The sequence below is a fragment of the Cryptotermes secundus genome, unplaced genomic scaffold, assembly GCF_002891405.2.
Source record: "Cryptotermes secundus unplaced genomic scaffold, Csec_1.0 scaffold171, whole genome shotgun sequence".
In the NCBI taxonomy this organism is placed as follows: Eukaryota; Metazoa; Arthropoda; class Insecta; order Blattodea; family Kalotermitidae; genus Cryptotermes; species Cryptotermes secundus.
The window spans coordinates 2076105-2103427 of NW_019726223.1; the positions used below are offsets into that span (position 1 = coordinate 2076105).

The window sequence follows — 27323 nt, forward strand, 5'->3', positions numbered from 1 at the left end:
TGGAGTGCGTTTCACATTAAAGAAGAGTACATATATTAAATATATTTTGCGAGCGTGAGGTAACCTGGGACGCTACAGCAGGTACCTTCTGATGTATTTTAATTTTATTTATATCTCTCTATGCAAATAATACTTCAAATAAAAATGCATTTTTAAATAGCTCATAATGCAAAAATTAAACTGCGTCTGCAAGACTATAACACGTAAAAAAATCTAAATACATCTTGCAATGATTTATATATGATGTATGAGAGCAATTTCAGGCAGTTGGTATTCAGATTACGGTCTTCCGAGACGTGACACCATGCACTTTTGTAGATAAGAAATTGCAAACCGTTTCACTCTTAGAAGAGTGCTATCTACATACCAGATCCATAATTTAGGTCTGGATACAAAGTACCCGTTGGAATCCTAGAACACCTACTCCCTTGATTACTTCTGTAAACAAAATATTAATATTTTTTTCTAACTAGTAGGATCTATCTGCACTATACATAAACGCAATCAAAAATAGGTTTTTATCTTCCATAAAAGGTTATAAAATCCAATAACAAAACTATGATATAATGAATATATTTAAAGCTAAATATCTCGTAACCTGTGTTGACCCGAGATTTATTTTGAAAACATAAAGAAAACTCACTCTAAAATTATTTCGAATTTCTTTTCTCGGGATGAATTTGACCTTGTGTTTCCCATGACCATAATTCAATGCAAACAACTAAAGTGCTTTTATAGTAACTTGTATTATTTCTTCCTCTTCTTTCAGAAATCGGGCATAATTTGTAGCTGCAAATACCAAACTGGCAAGATGTCTTACTGAACAAATATGTCTACCCACCAAGAGAGAGATGGTGTGCACAAGATGCAAAAATCGATTCCACGTTTCTTCGTTTCCTTCTTCATCTTTTCCTTCCTTCCCTCCTTCCTTCCTTCCTTCAACGTCTCCCCCTGCCTGCTCCCCCTTCCTACACTAGCACACCCCCTCCTAGCAACAACACTGAGATCGACCGAAGCTAAGAGCCTGCAAAGACAAAATGGCGACCAGTACATTGTGAGAATTTATTCCTCAACTCAAGAAAATTCAGGATTATCAGGTGATTTCCGGTCCCTCAAACTGACGTCAACTTTACAATAAACAGTTTCAAGGTAAAACATTTTGCTTCAATCATATATTCAATTTAATTGACTAATTTATATATCTAATACAACACATTTTGTTATGTGTATGCTGATTCCAATGTTATTTAATATCTACAAGTAGGCAAACGAAGGCCTAATGCATTGCCTTGTCTCCGTTCCACTGACACGAGTTCAGATTTTAATTTCTTTTTTTAACTAGGTCACGCATGCGCTTTGTATACTACTAATTATTGGGTAGAACAGTTGAGCTTCTAGACTAGATTTCTAGTACAACCATCCAATAAAGACTATACTTATATGTTTAAATATTTGAGGCCCTGGAATTCCCAGAATGTCATCATTTCAGGAAAAAAAAAAAAGACAGTTTCTGGAGAAGTTGCGTATTTTCATAAGCTTCAATTTTGCAGTTTCATATTATAACGATTTGAAAACATAATAATCAGAGCGTAAGTATCTGTCAGTGCTTGCAGCTATAGTAAGGAGAGTGCAAAATGGACTAAGAAGAGAGAATTAAATAAGGTTGTCTAGCGTTTTAGAGAGAAAATCATGCGCTTAATTTAAAAATGTACGACAATAGAAGACCAAGGAGGACATTTAGACCTAATGAACATGAAGAAAAAGAAAAGTGGAGAATGTTGCATAATGACGATTTTCATATTCTACACTTTTCATGATTGGTTTATTTTCTTTAGTAATAAAAGTTTTCAGACTCGTAAAGTCTGCCGCGGGCCGTCGGTTGGAAAAAAACAATATCCATGATCTTCATTACAGAAAGGTTTTAATAGGATAACTTCTTAAATAATACGAAAGAGATATCAAAGCTTAGGTACACAGGCCTTTCTAGTCTGTATTTATTTTTTGTTTCGGAGATAAGTAAAAAATATACCCCACCATTTTTCAGCATCTAAGTTAACTGTTCGAAAAATATAATGAGTTACCACGGAAACACAGGCCTACATTGGCTAATTGCCTCCAGAAAATTTTCTTTAAGCAAGAGCCAGCGTTAGCGCTACTGTTGCAACACTTGCAATGAATTCCGCTCATCGTCTGAGATTGTTTTTCCAAAAGAATATAAATTTGTGACTATTTTTCAAGGGGGGGGCTAAGTTGGGATTTATTTTTTCGCCCCATAAATATGTATAATAACAACAAAAGATCTGACGTTTAATTTGATACCAAAATTTGAAGAAAACGCCAACAACATATAACATATCTATCAAAATATCATAATTTGTGAATGTTTGCTGTAGCAAGTAGATCAGGTTATTTGTCCATTGTTACAGAATCAATTAAATAAACTCCACCTCCTGAGATGAAATTTCAGGTATGCAACTAAATTCCCTTGTTTTAGGATTGCTCAACTCTTTGGAACACAAAATTTATCCAAGTAATATTTCTCAAAACATTCTTTGAAGAACTCGTGATACTTTCATTCCAGTGCTTCAGTCTGTTTGGTAAGGCCAGCAAGTAACGTGTAAGAGGAAAATGTGCAGTTAAACATCGCTATTAACTTGATGGTGTTACATGTTTGACACAGAATAACAATGATGCTACTTATCAATCCATATCTGTACATAAGTTTCACTGGCACATATTCCGACTATGTTAAACGTGTCATACACCATATTCAAAGTTTCCACCTGTTGTCGTGTTATAATAGTTTCTATGTGTGAAACTGCGTCCTGCTTAATTTGTTTATGATATATCTTCGAGAATAGTTCCATGTCACTAATTTCAATATGATTCAGCTAAATGTTTCATACGTCTGCAGTTTCCATGTTGAATAGACAACAAAAATATAAAATGCCTGAAAACTTACTTATTTTTTTTTAGATATATTTCCACAAAGCTTCAGGACTTTACACCAAGTGAGGACAGTTCCGACCCCATCTCAAGAGCTCTCACTGTGTCCAATAATAGTACGAAATTAAAAACGTAGACGGAAGAATGACCACTAGTGACATGATGTTCAACATAAAGTTTCTGGAAAACCCAGTTCAAAATGTATTAGTTGGGGTCCGACATATTAGCATATTAATTCCTATCTCCAAGAAAACTCACTATATCTCTGTTACAACAAACTGTCGGTTAGTAATAATTAGGAAAGCAATGACCTCTTACAGGAGGGAAAGGGGGCGGGAAGAATTTCGAATCAATAACTCCCACGCATCTAACTAAGCCCCTGTCTACAGTTACAGGGGACGAAGATGAAGATTTGTATCATATATTCTGATACACTCCAGCGAACTGCGTGTTTCCATTGTCAAATTATCCGTTAGATTAATTATGAGTAGCTGAAGAAAGATGAAATACTTCCCAGGTCACGAAAACAAAGGAATATATTTATTTCCACCTGTCTAATAATTTATGCAGTAACAATTAATGCAGTAATATGCCATACTAACCCTATCATTTAGGCCTATCAAGTGAGAACAAAGATAAAAATTTTTAATTTAAATATCCCTTTCAAATGTCCGCACTCTAATTCTTGGTCTTAATTAAAGAGCGAGATATTTCGTGATCCACGGAATATTAAAATAAAGACGTCTCATACATTATCAATAATATCACCTTTATATCAGTTGTCATTAAGCCATATAAAGATTGAAGTGGCCTAATGCTCCTTTAAATAAGATGTAAAGTGACGTATACTCGTACATATTACAGTACAGCGAACCCTATTGATTCAGGACGCGAACTATGAATCCTTAAAGTTTTTTCTTTTGATGTCATTTGAAGGATAATAATAAATTAATGGCACTATGCACCAAGGAGTCATTATTACTCTTGTAGTGCGTGACGAGTGTGTATCACAGTTCATAAAAATTACTTTTTTGTTCTCACTGTAATATGATCCTAATTGTCGTCTTTTACACTATAATTATAAGGGCCCTTTTTAATTATGATTTTAAATTCGAGACATAAACGGTTCTTCAGTCTTTTTGATATCTGGCATCCCCATTATTAATTAATTTATCTGTAACCATAGACTTCCAGTATTGTTAATAACTGATAGGGCCTGTAGCATTTCCTTTATTTAACCCGATAAATTGATAACCTAATAGAAATTGAAAAATATATTTACTGTTATACGTACTATCCATTAAATAATCCAGTCTATAAATAAAACCTAGCAGAATGATTTAAGTAGAAATTATGCTCATACAATTTATCAAATCCTCTCCATGCCAAACGTCCACTACAACATATCTGAAAATGTTAAAAGTTTTGAAATCAAGTTCATAATATTTCATCCCTTTTATATTTGTAAGCCTTAAAGTAAATAAAAGAATGTTTCACAAAAATTTTGCAAATATATTTGTGATCCATCACCGAGCCAAATTTCGCGTCTTAATTAGTAACGGTTCATCAGTCATTTCCATCAAACACAAAGCTATATATATTTTTTTCATACTATAGGAAAGGTACAGTAACCTGGTTCACCCTCAAAACATTAATCTATACTTATATTGAATTGTTACCAATAAAGTACACATATTTAATAATTCATTTTGGACAAACTAGTTATGTTATAAAGCTAAACGTTATATTTTACCAATTCAAACAGTAATTAAACCGACTTTGTCTTCTAAAATTGAAAATAATTTAGTTCAAGATGACTTCACTAGAGGTGATTTTGGCGGAATATTAACAGTTCCTGTGAGATGGTCTTTTAGGGCCCTTTGAAAATGGGCACCAGGATATCCGGACTTATTTCCAATGAAATCCTTTTTTCCTATAGAATTAATGCAAGATTATATCCTTGGCTCATCCTTACCAACACAGCTCAGCGATCTAAAGCAAAGAATCTGTTAAACCATGACGTCACCTTTATAAAATCCCTTACAGTGTGTTTGGGGCGACTTTTGCATCTCTTGAATCATGTAAGAAATTACAGCAGTGCTAATACTGAGCGCCTACAACGTTAAAGTAAGATTATATTTGTTGAGTACTTATTTTCATTATTAACAATAAATAAAACTTATCATTTGTCTTACGTTTCTGCAATAATGTAATTATTTATATACCTCTGTCATCACGAAAGACTTTTGAAACTGTACTTGAACACTAAACAAAGAAACTGAAATATATTCATCTGGCCCGGATAGCAAGCTAAGAAGCGTAAAATTGTAAACGTATTTACGCGCTTTAAGCGCTTCGTTAGCTACTGGAAATTGAATTAGTCCAGTAACGGCAAGATCTTAATTTGATGAGGGGCCGAGTAGGGAGGATTTTAATTAGCATCTGTTTTTTTTTTCCTCTCTCAAGCAGCTCCATTCCCTCGGCAAGTGGACGAACCATTTTATCCGGGCCTTACCATCTCTTGTCAGTTGTCAAGGCAACATCCTGCCCAGTAGAGTGCAGCAAAGAAACGTGGTACCTTGTACGATTTAGCCTTGCAGTCAACTCGAAAAATCAGTCACCGGGAAAGACAAGACTTGACAATGAAACCCAGATTGGTGTAAACTACCGAGCGGATTCTTTCTGAGAAAAATAATTGTAGTTTAGTTCATCGGGAATCAAACCGGCAACCTTCCGCCTTGTAGCATAGTGCTTCAACCAACTACACAACTACGTGCCCCCTCTTACATCATACTTAGATATACATTTTCTTGCATTCTTTGCAGGATCATCAGATGCGCGTGTAACATTACTCGGCTACTTGTTTCAACCATAATCCGTACAAACATCAAAACCAGGGAGATTATACTTCCGGGTAACTGGTTAGCATTAAGATCCGGCTGCTTTGTCCCCACGGAAACATAAGCAAGTATCCAGAGGATTGAAATTATGTAGAGCTTGTTTGGAATTTGTTTACTGTATGTATTTTGTTCTGTATTGTTCCCTTATGTTATAGAATTTCCTTATCTGTATCAGTGTAAGTTCTACTGCCACCGGATGAACACCCAATTGCAGTAAAATAATAATAATAATAAAATATTTCTAGGCTTGTAGGTAAAGAAGGTCGACCATCATACCCAAAACCAGCCGCCTCACTGAACTATTATATTCACATGTAAGGCCTATGTTATTTCGCACGCAGTGCTCTACGAGTATAGGCAGTGTTCCGAATGCTATAACTTGATAAACTCTTTTGTTCGACTACAGTAATTATCTCCTAAATTATATAACTTATTATACGAGACATAATTAGTAGATACAGGTTTATAGTTACTTAAATATTTTTAATTCCTCTGCCCATAATGACAGGACATGCATACCTGCGTTCTAGGTATATCTTTAGAAGGCACTCTAGTAGTAATTACAGACAACGGCTCATTCAACACACGTACTTGCCTTCATGCAACTTTCTTCCCAATGTTCAATGTTACAAGAAAAAGTAGTCAATTAGATACCTGTCACGAACATGAAAGCATGATTCTAAGACCGTTCAAATATTGGTCAGGTCTATACTCTCTAATCTGAAAACATTGTACCTGTCCCAGAAAAATGAGGCCAATATTATTGCTTTAATTTCTACATAACGCAGTCTCTATAGCGACTGGTTAAGTCCTGGGCGACAGAGGGGTCAGAGTTCCAGTTTCGGTAGTGTTAAGAATTTTCTCTTCTCTACTGCGCCCAAACCGGTTCTGGGGCCCACCTAGCCTCCTATAAAATGGGTACCGGTGGCTCTTTCTCCGGGGATAAAGCGGCCGTGACGTGAAGCTGACCACTCACCTCCATCTAATACCGAGTTTAAGAAAATGTGGATCTATACATCCACTCCCCAATACGACTTCATGGTGTAGTGCTTATTAGTTAAGCACAGGGATAAATTTACATCTTTATTGCTTTTTGTCACTGACATAGTACAAAGACGTAAATTATTATTATTTGAATATGAAAAACTGAGTTGAAATGAAGAATAACAAGAAGTACGAGGAGTCATTTTCGTCAATGTCACTCATTTTGGTCATCATTGTCACCCTGCATTGAAATTATACATTCCCCTCTAGTATAGTCGACAGCGCACTCTATTTCCGCGTAGACGTACTTCACTTCCGTTTGTTTCTCTTCTTCACATAACGATTTCCAGTCTCCTTCAGGCATATTACGTAATTTTATCCTCTGAAGTTTATATTAGTTGGAGCAACACAAATGATATGTCGTGTCTTGCGACAGTCCTGTTGCTGGTCCCCACGTAATATCAATGAGATTAAAATCTGAAAGGTTAAGTGGAAGTCGAAGCACTTTGTGGCCATGACGCCGAACAGACTTGTATTTATCGTGGCATATGAACTGTAGCCACTTAGTACTGTTGTGATTTCAACATGCCTGCAGAAGAAGGAAGGCCTGGGTTCGCAGCCAGTTAATATTTTTTTTTAACTTGCAGATGGAGTTTCGTCAAACTTTGTATTTTGATATGGCGATTGGAGAAAAGTTAGGAACAAATTATTTTTACTCATTTCGTATAATTTTTAGCATTCGTTTTAATGTGGTAGTCTCTACATTTCCAGCCAGCTTTTCAAAGTAGGATAGCATTGCGGACGAAACCCATTTCACGAAAGAGCACGCTGTAACGTAGTTAGTTGAAGCACTATGCTATAACCCAGATGGTCCCAGGTTCGATTTCCGATGAGGTATTGGATTCTTCATTTAACGTAATTCTTCCAGCCGCATTATGACGCTGGGGTCGACTCAGCCTCTAACAGAGACGAGTACCAGGAATCTTCCTGAGTGGTAAAGAACTGCCGATGCATAAGGTTGATATCCTTACCTCCATCTGTAAGACAATTTTCTGGAAAATGTGAGATCCTCGATGTCTCACACCTCACGGCCTGTTACAGGAATAGCTTTCTTTACCTTTACCTTTACCTTTACCTACCAGAATGTAGAATAATGAACCGGTCTTAAGGTCCGCGTTTCAGAACCGTGTAACAATGACTCAGTTACCTTACATTATATAGCTCTCACATCGTCTTCTTACATAATTTCTTAACTAATGAACATTTCAAACACAAGAACGAAAGTAACAGAATTTTGGTGAACACACATATTGCAGAGAACGTGGAGGAGAGAGAAGTACATGGGAGATTTTTGTGTGGAATTTAGGGTAATAAATTTCGAGGATGTAACCTATCTCTTTTCCCATCAAAACCAGTATCAGCATTTTTCATCTGTACGAGTATTCAATAAACGGATTTAAGCAAAATTTGGTGGTATGCATGAAATAATGTCGTGTGAATTTTATCGAGTCATAAATGGGGGTGCAGTTTAAGATAAGTTAAAATAAACCTGTGTTTAAATAATTAAGCAGTATGCCATGAAGACATATCGGGGAGTTGAGGCATTAACTCCGACATTCTTGACCTCGGCACCAGCCGGAATTGGGTGGTCAACTTCACGTCCGGGCCATTTTACAACCGTACAAAGAGCCCTCGGTACCCGTTGGATGTTAGCTTTTATTTATTTTTTCCAGAGAATCAAAAGCATCTGCTCTTATGGAACCGAACATTCATTGTCTTGTTCAAAAAAATGTAAATTTTATCTTATCCTGAGCCAAATGGACATTGTCTATAACCAAACACCGATCTCCTCAAATACGGATGTTAAAATTACTTTTTGATCCATATTATATGCCTGAAGTTGGCTCTCTCCTTTGCGTATTCCGACCTAAATTCTGAAGCGAATTCATAGTTCCTCCGTATTTACTACATGTCCTGACCATCTCACTCCCCTATTTGCAATTACTCAACCTATAATACATGAAGACTAAAAATTGTCAAAAAACTGATTATTTAATTTTCTCTATCCTTCCCTGCACTGTATCTATATCAGATAAATTATAGATTAAATTATTATCAACACAATAACACTGTGGAATCAGAATCTGAGGTTTCATTGAGTCTAAGCCTAAGAGCGAACCTCGTCTCCGGACACGCTCGTAATTTAATTTCACACAAATCCAGTCATCATATCCCATTTTCTTAAAATCTGTTTTCATCCTATATACCCTTCTTCTTTTCCATTTTCCGCGTTGACGTTCTCCAAAGTTACATCCACGAAAGTAGGATAGTCAGACAGATTAATTGATCCATGGTGACACGGGTAAATTTACGCGTGATCAATAATAATACGGATTTTGTTGTTTGGAAGTAATCTGGTGGAACATGGCTACCGCGCGTAATCTAAAAGTGTCATAACCACCTTCATTACCTGTCGCCGATTTTGTAAGATTATTTTCAACATCTTTTATACCTTGTCTAGGTATTAATTAATACTGAACTGTGAAGTTGGTTGGAAGTCTGATATCAGAAAAGAGGCGCCAGTTCAAAAACAAACTGCAGCAGCCTAGACAAACATTAGACAACAAGATAAGAGGAAGAGTAAAAGACGAAAAGAGCAGCAGAAGAGTAGGGAGTTTGTTGGGAAAGAGGAGGCGAAAGGGGGATATTTAATCTCCTCAAGTTATTCAGTAAAGCAACGATGGTGGTATCAGAAGGCTAGGCAGAGGGTACATCATAAGCTTTTGCTGTATGTGTGTGTTCACAAAATGGCGGACGTAAGAACAACATCAAGTTTTAATTGGACCGCATACATACACACACACACACACACACACAGAGAACCTCCCGCGGTACAGATCTACTAACATTGCTTCAGATTATTAGAAAATCTGACTTTAACCCCGGAAGGAAAATTTTCTCTGATTTTGCTCACATCTGTATATAGAATATTTATGTCTATGGGAATGCTACTGCTGCTGGTGCCTAATATTTAGTTAAAGTCTTGAAGCAGAATCCCAGAAGAACTTCAGTCTCAAGACTTCATACGCTCCAACAAGTAAGCATGAAAATGTAGGGCAACGAACACATGACAATCTGTGAAAACAGAAAGAATAAGAAAAGAGGAGGAGCAGAAGGGAAGAACTTGGAGTAGAAGGTGAACAAAACTGGGAAAACGAAAAGAAAAAGCAAGAAAAAGAAATGACAAAGGAAAGATCATTACATTAAACCTACGTAGGGAAAACGTTGTGGACTTGTGGTAGTGTAGTCGGTTGAGGCATTATATTGCAAGCCGGAAGGTCGCGGGTTCGATTCCAGATATAAATGGGGTTCTCAATTGCTCTAAGTCTTCCAGGCACTCTATGGTCCTAAGGTCGACTCAACCTTTAGCAGAAATGAACAATATTCTCTATAGAATTTGGGGTACCCATCAAAACGGTTTAGGCTGATTAAAATGTGTGTAAATGAAACATATAATAAAGTCCATATAGATAAATATTTGTCCGATAATTTTCCCATTCAGATTGGTATAAATTTTAGACCAATCTGAATGCGATAAAGCATCACCTTGTTTTAGACTCTAAAACAAAGAGATGCTTTATCGCCACTGTTTTTCAACTTTGTTAAAATATGCCATTAGGAAGGCCCAGGAAAACCACTTGAGAATGAAATGAAATGGAACACATCAGCTGATGGTCTGTGCTGCTGATGTGAATTTATTACGATATAACATAAGTAACATAAAGAAAAATACAGAAACTTTAATTGACGCTAGTAAGGAGGTTGGTCTAGAAGCAAACGTAGAGAAAACTAAGTATATATTGCTGCCTCATGATCAAAAGTCAGGGCAAAATCATGATATATAGATCCTTTGAAAATGTGGTACACTTCATATACTTGGGAACGAGAGTAACAAATCACAGTTTGATTCAGAAAGAAATTGAGGAAAAATTGAATGCTAACATTCAATCCAGGGCCATTTTTCCTCTCTTCTGTCTAAAAACGTAGATATTAGAATATACAAAACTATAATTTTGTCTGAGGTTCTGTATTGGTGAAACAAGATCTCTGACATTGAGGAAAGAACATAGGCTGCATAATTAGAAGATTCATAATTTGTACTCTTCGCCAAGAATAATTGGAATAAGCAAGTCTAGGAGAAGGAGATTGGCAGGGAACGTAGTACGAATGGGAGAAGAGGAATTCATATCGGTTATTGGTACGAAAGCCAAAAGGAAAGAGACCACTAAGTAGACAAAGAAGTAGGTGAGTGGATAATATTAAAATGGATATTAGTGAGATTGTATGGGGTTATACAGACTAGATTTATCTGCCTCAACAGAGGACCAGTGGAGTGTTCCTGTAAACACGGCAATGAACCTTCCATGAAATATTGGGAAATTGTTGAGTAGCTGCACAACAGGAGGTTTCTCAAGAAATATAGTTAGTTAGTTAGTTAGTTAGGAAAGAACTGGACTCAGTATTTAAAAAGACGTATTTTAGAAAGAAGTTAAAGCTGTAATGAAGTATCATATTTCCTTAATTTTTCTTCTTCTTTTTCTACTTTCTGTTCATCTGCTACTTCTCATTTTTTTCATTCCTCTTTCCTTTATTTTCTACTCATCTTATCTGTCCTTGTTTCTAATTTTTGTTTTCAGTCGTTAAGATATGGCTGGAATTTTTTCACCTTTAAAATTCACAAAGCATTGAAATTCTTTTCTTATCGAGGTACGTTGTTCATAACATAGAAATACTGTGTCTCTTACTACCCAGACTTCCCCCCAAAAGCTATTACTCCATACAATTAACTAAGAGTTGTAACGCAAACCTTTACAAAAATTAATAATATCCTGACATCATTACTCGTATTATTACCTTAATTAAAATTTGCAAATGAGAGAGGTAAGGTTTTAGTTCGGGTTATGAAATGTGAAATTGAAATATTCGCTATGATGTCACATTAATTAATAAACCTTATACTTGATCTTTACAGAGTTTGGCTAAAGTTTCTCCAACTCACTGCTTTATTCATAAGTACAGTGCAACAGTGGTCTATGTTCGTTGAAGGGCAATCGTTCTTACGGGCACGTATCTTAGTGTGCCTAAATCAAATTTTAAGAAATTATATCAAAATAAAATCACAGTAATAAGATAAAATAAACAATATATAACTCACCAGAGTAGGGTGCATCTTGAAGACATAATAGTTAATTTGTCCTTATGCTTAGGGCATGAATGCGTGTGGAGGCAGGGTTGCTGTATAGATCCACGTGTTCTTGATCTTGGCACTATTAGAGGTTAATGATCAGCTTCACCCCCCGTCCGCTTTGCTCCCAGAGAAAGAGTACTGGCACATAATGGAGAAGGGCCGATTCTTGCTTATGTAATCAAGAAATTCTCTGCATTTGGGAAGACCGAATTTTCATTATCTTATTCAAAAGAGCTGACAAAATAAATGGCATAATTAACTCTTAGAAGCAAACAATTGATCTAAATAATATTTAAAAGTCCATTTCATAGCTTCCAGAAAACACAGTGATTCTCCATCCGGAAGAAAAAAGAAATTACTTAAAGCTCTTTAGGAAAATAAGAAAATTTTATTCGGATAATACATTATTTAACGGCGCTGCAGTCCCTCACATTATATAGCGTTTATTCTGAGAATCATATTAAACAGGTAAATAAATTCTGTAGTCAAAGTGTCAAGATCTTAATGTTAAAGTAGGTATAACATACATGGACAAGTTTATTTAAATGATTAAGAGAAATTTCAGTAATAAATATTAACCAAAGAAACAAAAGCATAATAACAACGAAACCAATTTTAAAATATGGGACATATGAGGTTCTTGTTACGTTTGCTAGTTGATCAAAATTTAAAAAAATAAAAATATTCTACTACCATTTTGAAACGGAAGTGCTCCAAAGAATTAACTATATTCCAATTGCAGAATGCAGACAAATGGAATATAAACCGTCGAGACAAATGTAACTCTGGAATCTGAGACAGTAAAATGTGGTCGCGAGTACCAAGGAACTCGGACCCGAGAAAGACTGTACTGGCAAGGGCCAGCAACATATACAAAAGACAGGCCCGTCCTGTCGTCAGAGATGGCGCCCCACAGAAACAAGACCGTAAGTGTCAAACAGTCGCAATGTGACTTTGACTTTGACTTTGACTAACTCTGGAAGTGCGAAGAGTGGATAGAAAAACCATTGCACCTTGTAACTAAATAATGTATTGTGTTGCTGATAATATGATGAAATTAGTAGGGCTGTTTTGGGTAGTAATTTTGGGCTTAAGTCTTTTGTAATAGTACTAATCTTACTTTCTTACTTATGGAGCTGAGCCCTTCTTGAGGAGAAGCAAAATCTGCAACTACTCAAGAATTTCCCAGCATTTTATAGAACATGAAGATTCATTACCGTGTTCACAAGAGCCCTCCACTGAATAGTATAAACCTTAGTCTAATAAATTATTTTAAGGACCGACATTTTTCTAAATGTATTTTGGTCTTCTTCATTGTTCTTGTAGTTAGTATTGATGTTACGGTAAAATGTTTAGGGTTATCAAGTAAAGAAAAACGCAGGCAAGCAGCAGAATTTGAGAAAATAGACACTTATACAAAGCTTCTGAAAGAGTTTACGTGATATAATTTAGAATATCTAGGTATATATGCGAAAAAAATGTTAAAATAGGCCTTGACCTTACGCAAATAAGTGAGGAGGGTATTAATTGGATTGAGTTAAGACATATAATTTGTAAACTCGAGTTCCGTAAAAAAGAAGCATCTTGGCTTAGCAAATAGCTATTCATTTCTCATGAAATTTTAACATCTTTTTCTATAGATCGTACAATAAATTCTAACGTACAGAACTCCGAAGACTTTTAGCTGCTTCTTGCTCCAAACTTCGAACACGGAGAGATGCAGTGGGCCCGCCTAGTTGTTAAGAGTTTATTAATTGAAGTCAAACTTTGCTCCCATCTCATGCTGTTACATATTTCTTACGCGCTTTATAATTTATCTCGTACCCAATTTGCCCAACAGAGAAATGTGCATCCTTTCAGCTTTATGAGGTGATGTTACTCCTTCAAAACTTCCTCACCAGACCTGGTATAGACATGGTGTATAATCGAGCCGGTCGGTACGGCGGTAATAAGTATTACTTTTATTCTTCCTTCCTTCTTTCTTAATTTCTTTCTAGTTTCCGTCTCTACTTCGTAAGTAACAAACTCCCTATATGACCATATGATACACAGTCTCCCTTGAAATGCTCACAGATAGTCAACTATTCCAGAATTTATATACTCTCATAGAATCCGAATTCTCACCACTGTATTCACGAAAGCAAAGCACTGGACAAATGGACATTTTAATCCGGTGTATACCTCAAAACAAATTTGTCTTTAATATCTATTTTTAGCTTTCTTTCGTAAAGTAGACTTATGCAATCTACAATCTTAACCAACAAAACACTATTTTCATTTTCATGTATAAATCTTTGTTCTCTTGTTTTAATGCATTAAATTCTTAGAGATATTGGGTTTTCGGACTTCATCCATCGTCCTGATTTTAAGATAACTAAGAAAAACACGACGTTTCGGAAACTTGATCTGTTTCCGTCCTCAGGTGAGGGAAAACACCTATTCTCTTGGCTCCCATAGAAAGAACTAGCCTCTATCACTGGACCTGAGGACGGAAACGGATCCAGTTTCCGAAACGTCGTGATTTTCTTAGTTATCTTAAAACCAGGACGATGGATAAAGTCCGAAAACCCAATATCTTTATGTGTTATACACCATCGTCAGAATCCTATAGTAACTACTTTAAATTCTTATCTTTAATTCTGTAATTTTAAATATAATTTTTATCTAAGGGTTTTAGCTTTAAATTTCGCCCAAGATTTGCTATACATTTACATTAGAATTAAATTTCTAGACACAATAAGGATCATCATTCGATGAATAAAATGACAATTGATTACAATTCAACAGCTCAGACTGGTGCATTGTACGCCTGATGATGACCCGTGAAAGGGTCGAAAGATGTTGCGTCTCTAATAAACCTAATGAAAACAAATGTTGATGCAGTAGTGTCTTCTTTGTTTTGAGTGCTGATTACTGTTGTGTAGACTGCACATTCTACACTTCATATATTATTTATGCAATCTCCATACTGTCTGCGTGTCTGCGAATCCCCCTCTATTGACTTTTGCATAACTGAATCAATATTTATTAAACTTGGTATATATATCATGGCAACTGGACCCATGTCAATGGCGTACTTCATAAATCCCTCATATCAGTCTGTATGTCTGCATGAGAATTTCTCATATCGTTACTAGGCACAGGTTTTGTAAAATGTATTCCTCCTTATTCTGCTAGGCAACGACTCGGTAAAAACATTACCGAGGCAACGAATATACAATCAATAATAGAAAAATTTGTAGGCGTAGTTTTCTATACGATCCATTTCGTTTCAAAGGAAATGAAAAGATTCATTTTTCGTAGAAACTCTCATTAATATTACACTGCCATCTGTTGCAATTCTTTGAAGTCGTTTTCTCTCGTAGAGCTGAACGTTGACTTCCTATCCTACGTGCCTCTCCCTTCTTAGTTCCATAGTATTTACATTGTTATATGAAGATTACTGATTATACAGCTCCTCGGTATGTAATTTTCTCCATTTCACTCTCATTTCATCCTTCTTAGACCTGTTACTGTCTAAACACTTTGTTCTCATGAACCTTCAATCTCTCCTCTTCTAACAGAGTAGTGAAAATAGAACGATATAAAATAGCAAATTGTAGCAAAGATAATTACATGAATCATTTGGGAATTAGTATTAAGACTAGAGTTTATGGTTATGATTATCAAGTAATCATGATAATAGCATAATCACAATTAACATCAATAGTCAAACCTGCAAACTACAAATTCTGAAATTAACCTATGCTCAAACATTCCTCTCTCGCGCGCATTCATTAACTCTCGATTCATTGATTAACGGATTAAATTCCTGCACCAAGAGATAACATACATTAACGTGTGCTAAAGTAGCATATGTCACTTTTACACTCTTGTAACATTACACATTCGCAGCCTGTAAGGTTGCTTCATAGTGGGAGGACCGAGTTCCCTGCTTGGACAACTACCAAGATTGTTCATTTTACAGATCAAGAAACTTCCGTTACCATGGAATGAGAAACCTCGTTACAGGTAACAGAGAAGTCATCAACTTGGCCAAACATTCTTCATTTACTTCAAATTTTCCAAAATGTGTAAAATCCACTTTAATAATAAAGATTCGCTAAATCCGAGACCCACGTGAAGTTATTTGTCGCGTGACATACACAACACGTGACAATATTTTATATCATAGTCTCATTATGGCCGCTTTCTATGAGCTATCCGCATCACTATTCTCTAGGTATGTTATGGCTCGATCCTATCATAAACTCCATGATTTGAGTACTATGAAAGTAGCAGGGAAAGAGTAATTAAATTATTAAGCCGGTAATCACCAATCTCCATATCAGATCATTTCCCATATGTAACCCCTACAAATACGCACTTTCCATTTTATTTTCAAAGGCCTGTAATGTTCTATTCTTCACAGAAAATAGGACACAATATTCCACAGCTTTTAAAAACAACGAAAAAAATGTATTATTACGCCTAAGTCGAGCAGGGGTAGCTCAGTCAGTAGAGTGAATAGTTTACTCTACTTTTAGATTTTATTATGTGTTCTATATTCTCTTATAATTAGAACAATAAAGTCAAGGAGGATGAGGTGGGAAGGGCATGTAGCACGAATAGGGAGAAGAGGAATGCATATAGGATATTGGTGGGAAAACCAGAAGGAAAGAGACCACTGGGAAGACCAAGGCGTAGGTGGGTGGACAATATTAAAATGGATCTTACAGAGATAGTATGGGACGGTATGGATTTGATTGATATGGCTCAGGATAGGGAGCAATGGAAAGCTCTTGTGAACACGGTAATGAAACTTCGGGTTCCATAAAATGCTGGGAATTTCTTGAGTAGCTGCAGATTTCGCTTCTCCTCAAAAAGGGCTCAGCTCCGTAAGTAAGTAAATAAGTAAGTTTTACATTCTCTTCAATGAAATTAATTGTCACGCCATACAGGCATGACGCCCTCACGTCAGTTCAAATATAAATTAAAATTAAATAGAGCCCGAAACCGCTAGAGAATCAGGGACTGCCTCTGACCAACAGAGCAAAACACGAATGAGCCTATAGCGTGTTTCTACCTGGATAACTGTGGAGTATGTAAGCCTAATGTGACGAGCCTGGTATCCTGTGTTCAACGTGTACGCCATCCGTTCACCACTTCACACCCTCCCTGCCACCTCCTCATACCACAACCGCCCCCGGTGTGTTTCATCTCACCCCGTTTATCAGTCCTAAATACACTAACCTATCTCACTAGTATGTGGGTGAAAGAATTTTCTAGTATTTCCACGCAGCTTTTAAAAATTAATGGTTTAGCCACTAGGTGTTAAAACGTTTTAAAGTCGGTTCGTAAAAGTGTCGCTTTAAGTTGTCTGGCTGTAACAGGTTTACAAATACATGTGAGCCAGAATAACACATATCCAGGTTTGCTCATAAAGGGCAGAAATGTTTCACTCTTTACGAGCTGTACTTCACAGAATAAATTGTGGAAGGTAGCAGATATAAATAATATTCATGTTGAGATTACAAATGGATTAATTTCGGGAAATCTCGCTACTACTTTATTAAGAATCTTCTTTCTTCCTGCATTAAGCTGAAATCCTAAATTCCAAAATTATGCCTGTTGTTTTATGTGGATGTGAAACTTTATCTCTCATTCTAAGGGGAGAACATTGAAACCTAGACTGAGGGCGTTTGGGAAAGCACTGTGGGGAGACTGGAACTAGGGCTCCAGAGAGAGCAAGCAACAATAATCCGAAGGTGTTGCAAATAAAACTTCATAATTTTACGGTCTACCCTTCAGGAGACATGGGGTGGTGTAGCTAATTGAGGCACTATGCTAAAAGCCGGATGATCGCTGGTTCGATTCCGAATGAGGTCACCGAATTTTTCAACTGACCCAAACTTTTCAACTGCATTTTGTCCCTAAGGCCGATTCAGCCTCTAGAAGAAATGAATACCAGGAATCTTCCTGGGGGCTAAAGAGCGACCAGCGCATAAGGCTAACAAATTCACCTCCACTGTGGGCCGGTTTTCTAGAGAAAATGTGGAAGCCTCGAGGTCTCACAAACCTATGGGCCTCCACTGTCTACTACAGAGATAGCTTCACTTTTTACCTTTTCCGGTCTACTCTTCAAGCATTATTATTTATTGGGTCAAGGGTGACATTATCGATAGGATGAGAAGTACGTATGGGGAAATGAGGAAAGAGACCATGTAGGAGACATAGACATAGATGTAAGATGAAATATAATATTAAAATTAATATAGGAACAAAGGGATTTATAGGCCGAAATTTTGTACAATGTAATGAGCCAATGGTTTCAGCAAAGGAAAATAAATTTTTCGCCATCTAAGACTGCTGAAGAATTACAGGAAATCTTTCATGTACGCGTGCATCTGACGCCTTACAATTACGAGTAGAACACTTATCTGAATTTCTGTAATACCTGAGTCACTAACCGAGTCCTTGAAGGAAACTGTGCAATAGCACATGAAATTATGACGCTACTAGTTCCTTACACGTCCTATCGAATTCGCTAATCACCATCAGATCTCCTACAAACTCGGCCGTAGAAAATATCGGTAAGTGAACAAGATTAAATATGAACATCTCAGTAAAGTAACCGATTAGAGATAGGATGATCGAAGTTCGATTCCAGTAACAACATAAATATTGCCATCACATCACGTTCAATCTTGTTACCCACCGAACTTCCTATGCTATCGGTAGGCCTACTGAGGTAAAGACACCAAAGCGTGAAGCTCGCCACTTACGTTCATTCTTTGGTAAAACTACCATGTAACAGGCCGTGAAGGCCCATAGGGTTGAGAGAAGTTGAGGGTCCCACATTATCTAGACAATCGGCTCACAGATGGCTGTAAGGTTGTCAGACTTTCGCGCCGGTTGCCTTTTACCCCCCAGGAAGATTCCTGGGACTCATTTCTGTTAGAGGCCGAGTATACCTCAGGGCTGAAAGGATTAGGTAAATTGACCAAATCCACCTCATCGGGACTGGAACCCGGGACCTTCCGGCTTGTAGAATAGTGCCTAAACCAACCACGCCACCCGAGTACCCCACTTCCGTTCCATCTGCTCGGGAAATAGAGAGTGCTTTAACTTTCAGGCTCCCTGTACTTCTCCATACAGTGATTCTTAGGCAAGGTGAAGCTCTACGTCTAGCAAAATGATAGCTTATTTAGTGAAAGGATGCACACAGAGATAAATATTCTTCTTATGTTCAGAGAGTCCATTCAGTAGAGAGCTTGCCTGCTGGGGGCACCGTTACTTCTGAGATTCCTGCAGAGATATAACCAATTCTATTCTGTAGTTGTTGTTTTATCCCACTCGACGTGTTCCTTATCAGTAAACTTCTCACATCATTTGATATTTTGTGCAAATTTAGATCAGACTTTGCACCATGACAATGCAGTGTCTCTAATGCGAAGATTCGCAATGTTTTACACGTACTTCGCAAAAATCATATCACACCACATTTGGCAAAGTGTCAAGGTACGAGATATATTTGCAAAACAAAGAGAGATTTGGTTACTGTTAAGCCTCCATCATTAATCAATTTGTTCCGGGTACAAATTCGTCGAGTTTCTTGCTTCCTCCCAGTTCCATCAACTTCAGTAGATGCACCAGTATTCCTTACGCTTTGTTTTCAAATTACTAGGCTCATTTCTACCGATAGCCATTAGCTCGAGTGTTGGAAATTTGGATTCGAGTCTCTTTTGGAATACAACTTTTCGAACTTTTCTGCATAGTAGTAGACAGACATTCCTGGTCTAGAAAACGAGATTAGCGGCCGTGGGAATCCGTTTCGCTGACCACGCGACACCCTCTATCCCCAAAAGTTGGCACTAACTTCGCTGATAAGCGGCGGTCGCTCGGTCGGTATAGTTCGCTTGCGAACTAAAAGCCACGGAGTTCAGTTTAGTTCTAGTAATATGATTGCAGAAGCTTTGTGATGCTTACATCTTCCACTCCACTCATCATAATAAGAACTTTAAAAAAATATGCAACCAGCGAGATAACTGAACGAAGAACTTGAAGGAATGAAACCAGAACAGGACGCAGAGGATGAAGAAGAGGAAAACAGAGAAGAAAAAATTAAACTTTCCACTAATCGTAAAGGAAGAGAAAATGATGACAAAGAAGAACTAGAAGTAGTCGGAACATGGAGAGAAGTAGGCAAGTACAGGAAACGGTAGGAAACAAAGATGAAGAAGACAAATAATTCTATTGTTGTGTGTTTAATACAAAGACAGAGAGGAAGGAGCAGAAAAGAAATATTTATAATTGAATTTAAAAAATGTAATGGCCCTGTAATCTGCTTACATAAATATTATCACCCCTCGTAAAAGTTATCATTAACTGAGGTACAAAGTAGCCATCTACAGAGATGTCTTTATAACTTTAATAAAATTAAATAAAAAAATAGCAGCATTAATATTTATTTCGCTTTGGTTTTTCTTTACCACTATATAATTCGATCGTAAAGATTCGTAAATAAAATAGATAATCATTGAATTGAAAATTGAAATGGATCCAGTTTTCACAATGAAGATACGTTATATCATAAAATAGAGTATTAACGTAAAGTTGTCCTTGTGCTTAGCTAACTAAGAACTACGCCATGAAGGCGTATGGTGAAGTGGATGTATAGTTGATGTATAACTAGTTGGAAGTGAGTGGTCAGTTTCACGCTCCGGCCACTTTACCGCCGGGTGAGGGAAAGAGGTACCCATGGATAGGAGGTTGCGTGGACTCCAGCGCCGGTCTGGAAGACATGGAGAAGTGAAAATTCTTGAGCTTACCAGGATTCGAACTCCGAACTCGAACTCGCCAAGCCCGTAGCCAGTCGCTATACCGACTGAGCTATCCCTGCTCCTAGAATGTAGTATTAACAAGTAAAAATGTTGTAACATAAATCAAGACCGGCTGAGGTTTCACATATAAATTTGATTTTGTGTAACGTGATTATAATATTCGTGTCATATGAAGAAAAATGGGATAAATAATCGGGGATAATTTTATTTAATTCATTAACTTCATTAACACATTTCTTCATAGACGGCCACCTTAATCCTTTTTTCGACAACAAGACATAGTGCAAAGAATAAAAATAAAGCAACCTAAACTATAAATTACGCATATAATCTGCAATGTTTTCTCTAATTAACATGGATTCGGCTCTCTGGCCTTCCCGAGTAAGAATGACTTTTAGAGCCGTATATCCTTTATGCATTCAAAGGCGCGCCATAGCTCAAGCGGTTAGTCACTGGTTTCTCACCGCGGCGGCCCGGGTTCGATCCCAGGTCTGGTCAAGTTGGATTTGTGGTGGACAAAGTGGCGCTGGGGCAGGTCTTCTCCGAGTACTTCGTTTTCCCCTGCCAATCTTCATTCCACCAATTGCTCCACAATCACCCTCACCTATCATCTAGGGCTGGTACAATAAGCCAGAAGTGGCCGCAGTGTAAGGGATTTAGACTCACCCCACTAGCAATAAAAAAATACGGGGGGTTCTCGCGATTTTATTCACTCCCTCGAAGGAAACGTCGAAATGGTACCTATAATTAGACCACTGTGGTTCCTTCCACATATTTTACAATGCATTATTCACTAGTAATCTCATCATTCACCGCTCAAACGCCAATAGTCTAACGTATTAACGGTGTCGTTAAATAAACAAATAAGTCACGTTATATGAAATAAGGAAATTACAGCCAGAAAATATGTTATTCAAATGCATTCTCACAACTCCATTTCTAGGGCCAGGAGATTGAACTCCTTATAGCTAAATGTCCGTCCTGTGAGTTCATGATACAATTTACCTTTCATCTCAGTTACGCAAGATATCAGTGTATAATTTAGCAACTCCGTTTGTTCCAGATTCTCCGAGTATGGTCGCCAAGTTCTGGCGGGAGACGCCAATACACGTGGCCGTTATCTTACCCGCCTGACGTCGCGGTAGCGTCTTCTTGGCCGCCATAGACAGAGCCCCTCGTGCAACAGGTATACGCGACCTGAACTCGTACCGAGCTGTTTAATTGTCCCATTTTCCTAACGTTCGTAGCAAATCCTAGCCTACCATTTAAATTAACGTTCTAGAAGTTTATTTATTTCGTTCAATCTCTTGGTTATTTTACAGAATTTCTTGTATGTACAATCGGCATAACTATACAGGAGAACACAAAAGATCATAGATAAACAGCCAAACCTGAAGCAGGGATCTGATGTGTTCGTATCGATGAATACGAAATGCGCTACCTCCTGGAATGTGAAGCCATTTAGTCTGGTAGATGTTTACCGGAGAAGCGTACTGCCTGCAGGTTCAGAATCGAATAGAAAACCCAGTAATTTTATTGCTTTCTGATCATTGTCTACGTATTTGCTCGGCTTACGTTTCTACCCTGAAGACGGAGACACAAAACTCTTCCGAAACTTCACTAAATTTCTACCAGACACTATACTTTGTCCCGATGTTAGTTCAGTAATCCACTTCTATGAAACCTTCAGAATATAAGTACAATTTCTTCATTCTGGATAAGTTTTGTCGCGAATTACAAGATTGTAATGTAACAGAGCGGTATCTGTAGATTGTTACGTTATTTACGTATAAAATTACATCGTTTCATCTCCAGATAATTTATAATATCGAAAGGAAGCGAGATATATGAGGCACGCGTTAGCGCAGTTGATTGAGATACTATACTACAAGGCGGAAGGTCGCAGCTTCGAATCCGGATGAGGTCATTGGATTCATCAACTCAATTAGTCCTTCCAGCCGCACTATGGCCCTGGGATCGACTCAGCCTCTAACAGAAATGAGTACCAGGGAAGTCGCTAAACGCTGTAATTTAAATATGTGATAGCTATTTAGCTATTATTAAGGAATAAAGGTAGGATATTCCCTGTACTTAATTAAGCACAAGACATAATATCATATGGGAATATGGAGGTATAGCTCCAAGAATTTCACACCTCGTTACTGGATGAAAGTCAGTCACTCCCAGGCTCCTAAGCCCTCGAGAAAAATTCCTCACCACCCATTATGTGGGCTCCAGAGCTGGCCTAGAGCTAAGGAGAAGAAGAGGACCTCTTGACCCTTCAGGGAATCGAAACAAGATTTCTGAAGTTAGTAGGCATTTCCTTCTACCCAAATGACTATTATACCCATCTGTATGCTATTATATAAAACTAAATTAAAAATGTCCTTTCATCACAGAATCATTCCTATTATCTTGAGCTCTTATGAATGGTCTGGTCCGACTAAGATTTAATTCTGAAACAAATGAATACGTCAGACGTTCAATGAAACAACTTGGACGGGGGTCGGACCATCCCATCGGTTTTACGTCAGAAAACAAACACTTCACACAAAAAAAATAGAGAATCACTCCTGCTCCGAGCGGGGCTTCAAAACGCATTTCTACTTTTAGAGCCGCACAAGAGGGCAAGGTCGTGTTCATGGTGCAAATTCTTGTTGCAGGAAAATTATGCCGAAAAATTTTTCACATCGTCCCAGATATTTTATCGGAAGAGAAGCTTGAACCTATACAAAAAAACAAACTCCGTGGCCTGTAGTTAGCAAGTGAAGTATACCGACCGAGCTACAGCCGCTTGTCGGCGAAGTTAATGACAATTTCTTCGGATACAGAGTGTCGCGTGGTCAGTGCAACGAATCCCCAAGTCGTTAATCTCGGTTTTCTGGACCGGAGTCACTATATGCTTGAAATAGCTCCTCAGTTATCCTCACAGGACTGAGTGGACCCCGTTCCAGACCCACTATATCTCAGAAAATCTGGTAGCTCAGGGAATGGAACCCGGGACCTCTGGATCTGTAGGCAGGCACTCTGGCCACTAGACTACAGATCCAGACCTAAATACAGCCCCATAGTAGGCCTAAGTTTTTTATTACTGAACCCTATTAATTATAAGTACCGGGCGGAGTCTGAGACCAAGCAGAGAACTAATTAGCTTAAATTAGGGAGAAAGAAAACTTCCTTCTAAGACTAATCACAATCAGACGTCACACTAACGAACTTCCTGCCATAAATCATCGTTAAATGACCAATTATAAAAGCTCATAAATAACCCGAGCCCTGCAGTTGAGAAACTTTATGGTGCCAGAACGTACACAGGCACACACCTAGCTGAAGTGTAATATGAAATCTCGCGGCAGGCCGTAGCCATGGCAAAGTTTAAGATCATAATATGACGGAGCATCAATTAATATTAGTGTTATTATTTTGCCCAGCGCTGCAGAACCGGTGGAAACAGCTCAGCAGAAACTCATTCGAGCAAAAGTGTCATATAGTTTTCAAACCCTAAAATGTACTCCAGTTCAGAGTAAGATTATTTTCATATGCTTTCTTTGTAATATTGCACACTTCATTGACTTTTATGCTCACTTATTGGGGATATTAATTTACAGTTTAATAAATAACAACAGCCTACAGATACGTTATTACGCTGATAAACGCCAGAACATACGATATGATTCTAAATTATTGTCGGGGTTTCTGTGGCCTATAATTTTCAAACAAGAAAAAAAATGTAAGACTGCGTATGAAATTTTTAGAATTCTGTATATTTTATTCCATTAATGAAACTTTTGAATTACATTTTCATATTCTGTAAGCAGTTTTATTTTCATCTTCCCGGTTTGAAAATTATAAGCTACGAAAACCCCGACAATAATTTAGAATTACTCTGTATTTTTATCAATATTAAATTTTTCTATATTTGAAAAAGTCTAATATATAAGTTGTAGATTATAATAAGCTAAATACTTTATGGTAAATACTAAATCTTTAGACAATAAAATTCCTTCTTTAGAGATCTTCGATAAATGCAACTTTGGCGCCGGGTAAATTAGAGATCATATTGGGTAAATAAGAACCAAAGTAAAACTCACCAGACAAAATTCAAAGCAGATTCACAGTACAAAATTTAATTCGCAATTAGATGCAACAAGCGGGGTGCTGGTCACGAACTCCCCACTTTGCATTGCTTTCATGCCTTCTATGCAAAGTCGATAACTCTGTAAAAAGAGAAATGGAGAAGCGAGCTTAATGTACGCAGTTATGTTTCTCTTCTTCAACTAATATTTGTACTAAAGTTTAACTAAATATACTAAGATATATGTTCAGTATTTGGCATGCATGAAGAAATAAAAACATGTATGAAATTCTTGGAGAATTAGGGTGAAAGAGGCTCGTTATTAGAAGGTACAACGCAGATCCGAGAAAAATAAATGTTGTGAGAATGTGAGTTTGTATCTACTCCGTGAAAATGACTGCTAAGCTTCATCCAGTTGTCTACCTAGTGTACGAATATGTGGAGCTATCCACAACTCCACCGTTCAAGACCCCGTGGTTTGAATGTGAAATAATTAACTTTATGTAGCTGAGCATTTCTTGAGAAGCTGCCAGTTTTGGAGCTACTCAAGAATTTCCCAACATTCCATAGAACCTGCAGGTTCGTCACTGTATTCATAGGAGCCCTCTACTGGTTCATAACCTGAGCCAGATCAATCCAGTCCATTCCACGGTATTATATCTCACTAAGATCCATTTTATTACTATCCACTTACCTACGTCTTGGTCTTCCTAGTGGGCTCTTTCCTTCTGACTTTAACACAAATATCCTATACGTATTCCTGTTGTCCTCTATTCGTGCTACATGCCCTGCCCATCTCATCCTTCTTGATATCACCATTCTAATTATACTTGGAGAAGAGTACAAGTAATGAAGCTCATCATTATGCAACTTTTTCTATCCTCCCGTCATTTCGTCCTCTTCTGTCCAGATATTCTTCTCGCTATCTTGGTCTCAAACACTCTCAGTCTAAGTTCCTCCCTTAATGTCAGGGACCAAGTTTTACACCCATACACAACCACAGGCAAAATTATAGTTCTGTATATCATGAATTTTTAGGCAGCAGGCGAGAAGACAAAAGGTTCCGGATTGAATTGCCCGAATTCAGTCACTTTTCAATTTACTCCTGAATTAAATTTTTATCTGCTACTGTCGTTCCATAATACTTGAACTGTGCCATATTTTCAAAACATCTGTTTCCTGTCGTTATGTATTGATTTTTCCCGGGATTGTGGTGAAGAGACAGCAACATATACCTAGTTTTCTCAGTGTTTACTCCTAGACCAAACTCTTTACTTGCGTCAATTAAAATTTGTGTGTTTTTCTTTATGGTATCTATATTATCACCCAGTAGATTCACATCACCAACACAGACCAACAGCTGATGTGTCCTGTTTAATTTCAGTCCCATCTAGTTTTGTTGGACCTTCCTAATGGCATATTCTAAAGCAAAGTTGAAAAGGAGTGGAGATAAAGCATCTCCTTCTCATAGACCATTCTGGATAGGAAATTTATCAGAAAGCTTTCTTGAAGTCTACGAATAGCTGATGTACTGTCTCATTGTACTCCCATTTTTTCTCCAGTATCTGACGAATGCAAAATATCTGATCTGTAGCTGATCTGTTACGTCGAAACCCACACTGATGATCCCCAATAATTTCATCTCTATATGAACTTAATTGAGACAAGAGTATTGAATAAAATTTTGAATGAAGTTGATAACAACGATATCCCACGATAATTACTACAGTCAATTTTATCGCCCTTCTTCTGAACTGGTACAAAAATAGACTCCTTCCACTAGTCAGCCAATTCTTTTCTATTGCAAATAGAATTAATGAGCTTATGGATCTCTGACCGTAATATTTTACCTCCTGCTTGAAACAGTTCTGTGGAATTTTATCGCTACCTGACGAATTTTAACTTTTCAAATTTGGAGTAACAATTTCAACATCAGAAGTCTATGATCAGTTACTAACGGCACAGCTGTATGGATTTCTGTCTGTCTAACATCACTGACCCTTTGTACATTCAATAACTGAGAGAAGTGGTCCTTCCCTATTAAAAATGTGAGAATCTGCAAGCAGATCACCATTCTCATCCTTCACCAAGTTACTTCTAGGTTTATAACCCCTCTTGAAGCCATTTATTCCTCTATACAGGTCCCTAATGTTCTTGTTCTTACTGTTCTTACTGTTCGTTGCAAGCTCATCAATTTTGTCTTTCAGATATTCCCTTATCATTTTCCTGAAATGCCTGCTGGTTTCACGTCTTATATTATTCTGATTATCCCTAATTATTTCACTTAGTTCCTGTAACAACAGCAGTTTTTCTTGTTCCCTTTTATGTAATAATTCTGAGCACCTCTC

The 27323-nt window shown here is 37.4% G+C and overlaps 1 long non-coding RNA gene across 1 annotated transcript in view; it reads left to right on the plus strand.

Moving 5' to 3' along the window:
• The first annotated feature begins 973 nt into the window (after positions 1 to 973).
• The window catches only part of LOC117282265, a 53824-nt gene continuing 27474 nt past the window's right edge, over positions 974 to 27323 (plus strand). The window contains exons 1-2 of the long non-coding RNA XR_004512964.1: positions 974 to 1149; positions 21964 to 22086. This is a non-coding gene — a long non-coding RNA (uncharacterized LOC117282265). The remainder of the gene's footprint in view (positions 1150 to 21963; positions 22087 to 27323) is intronic.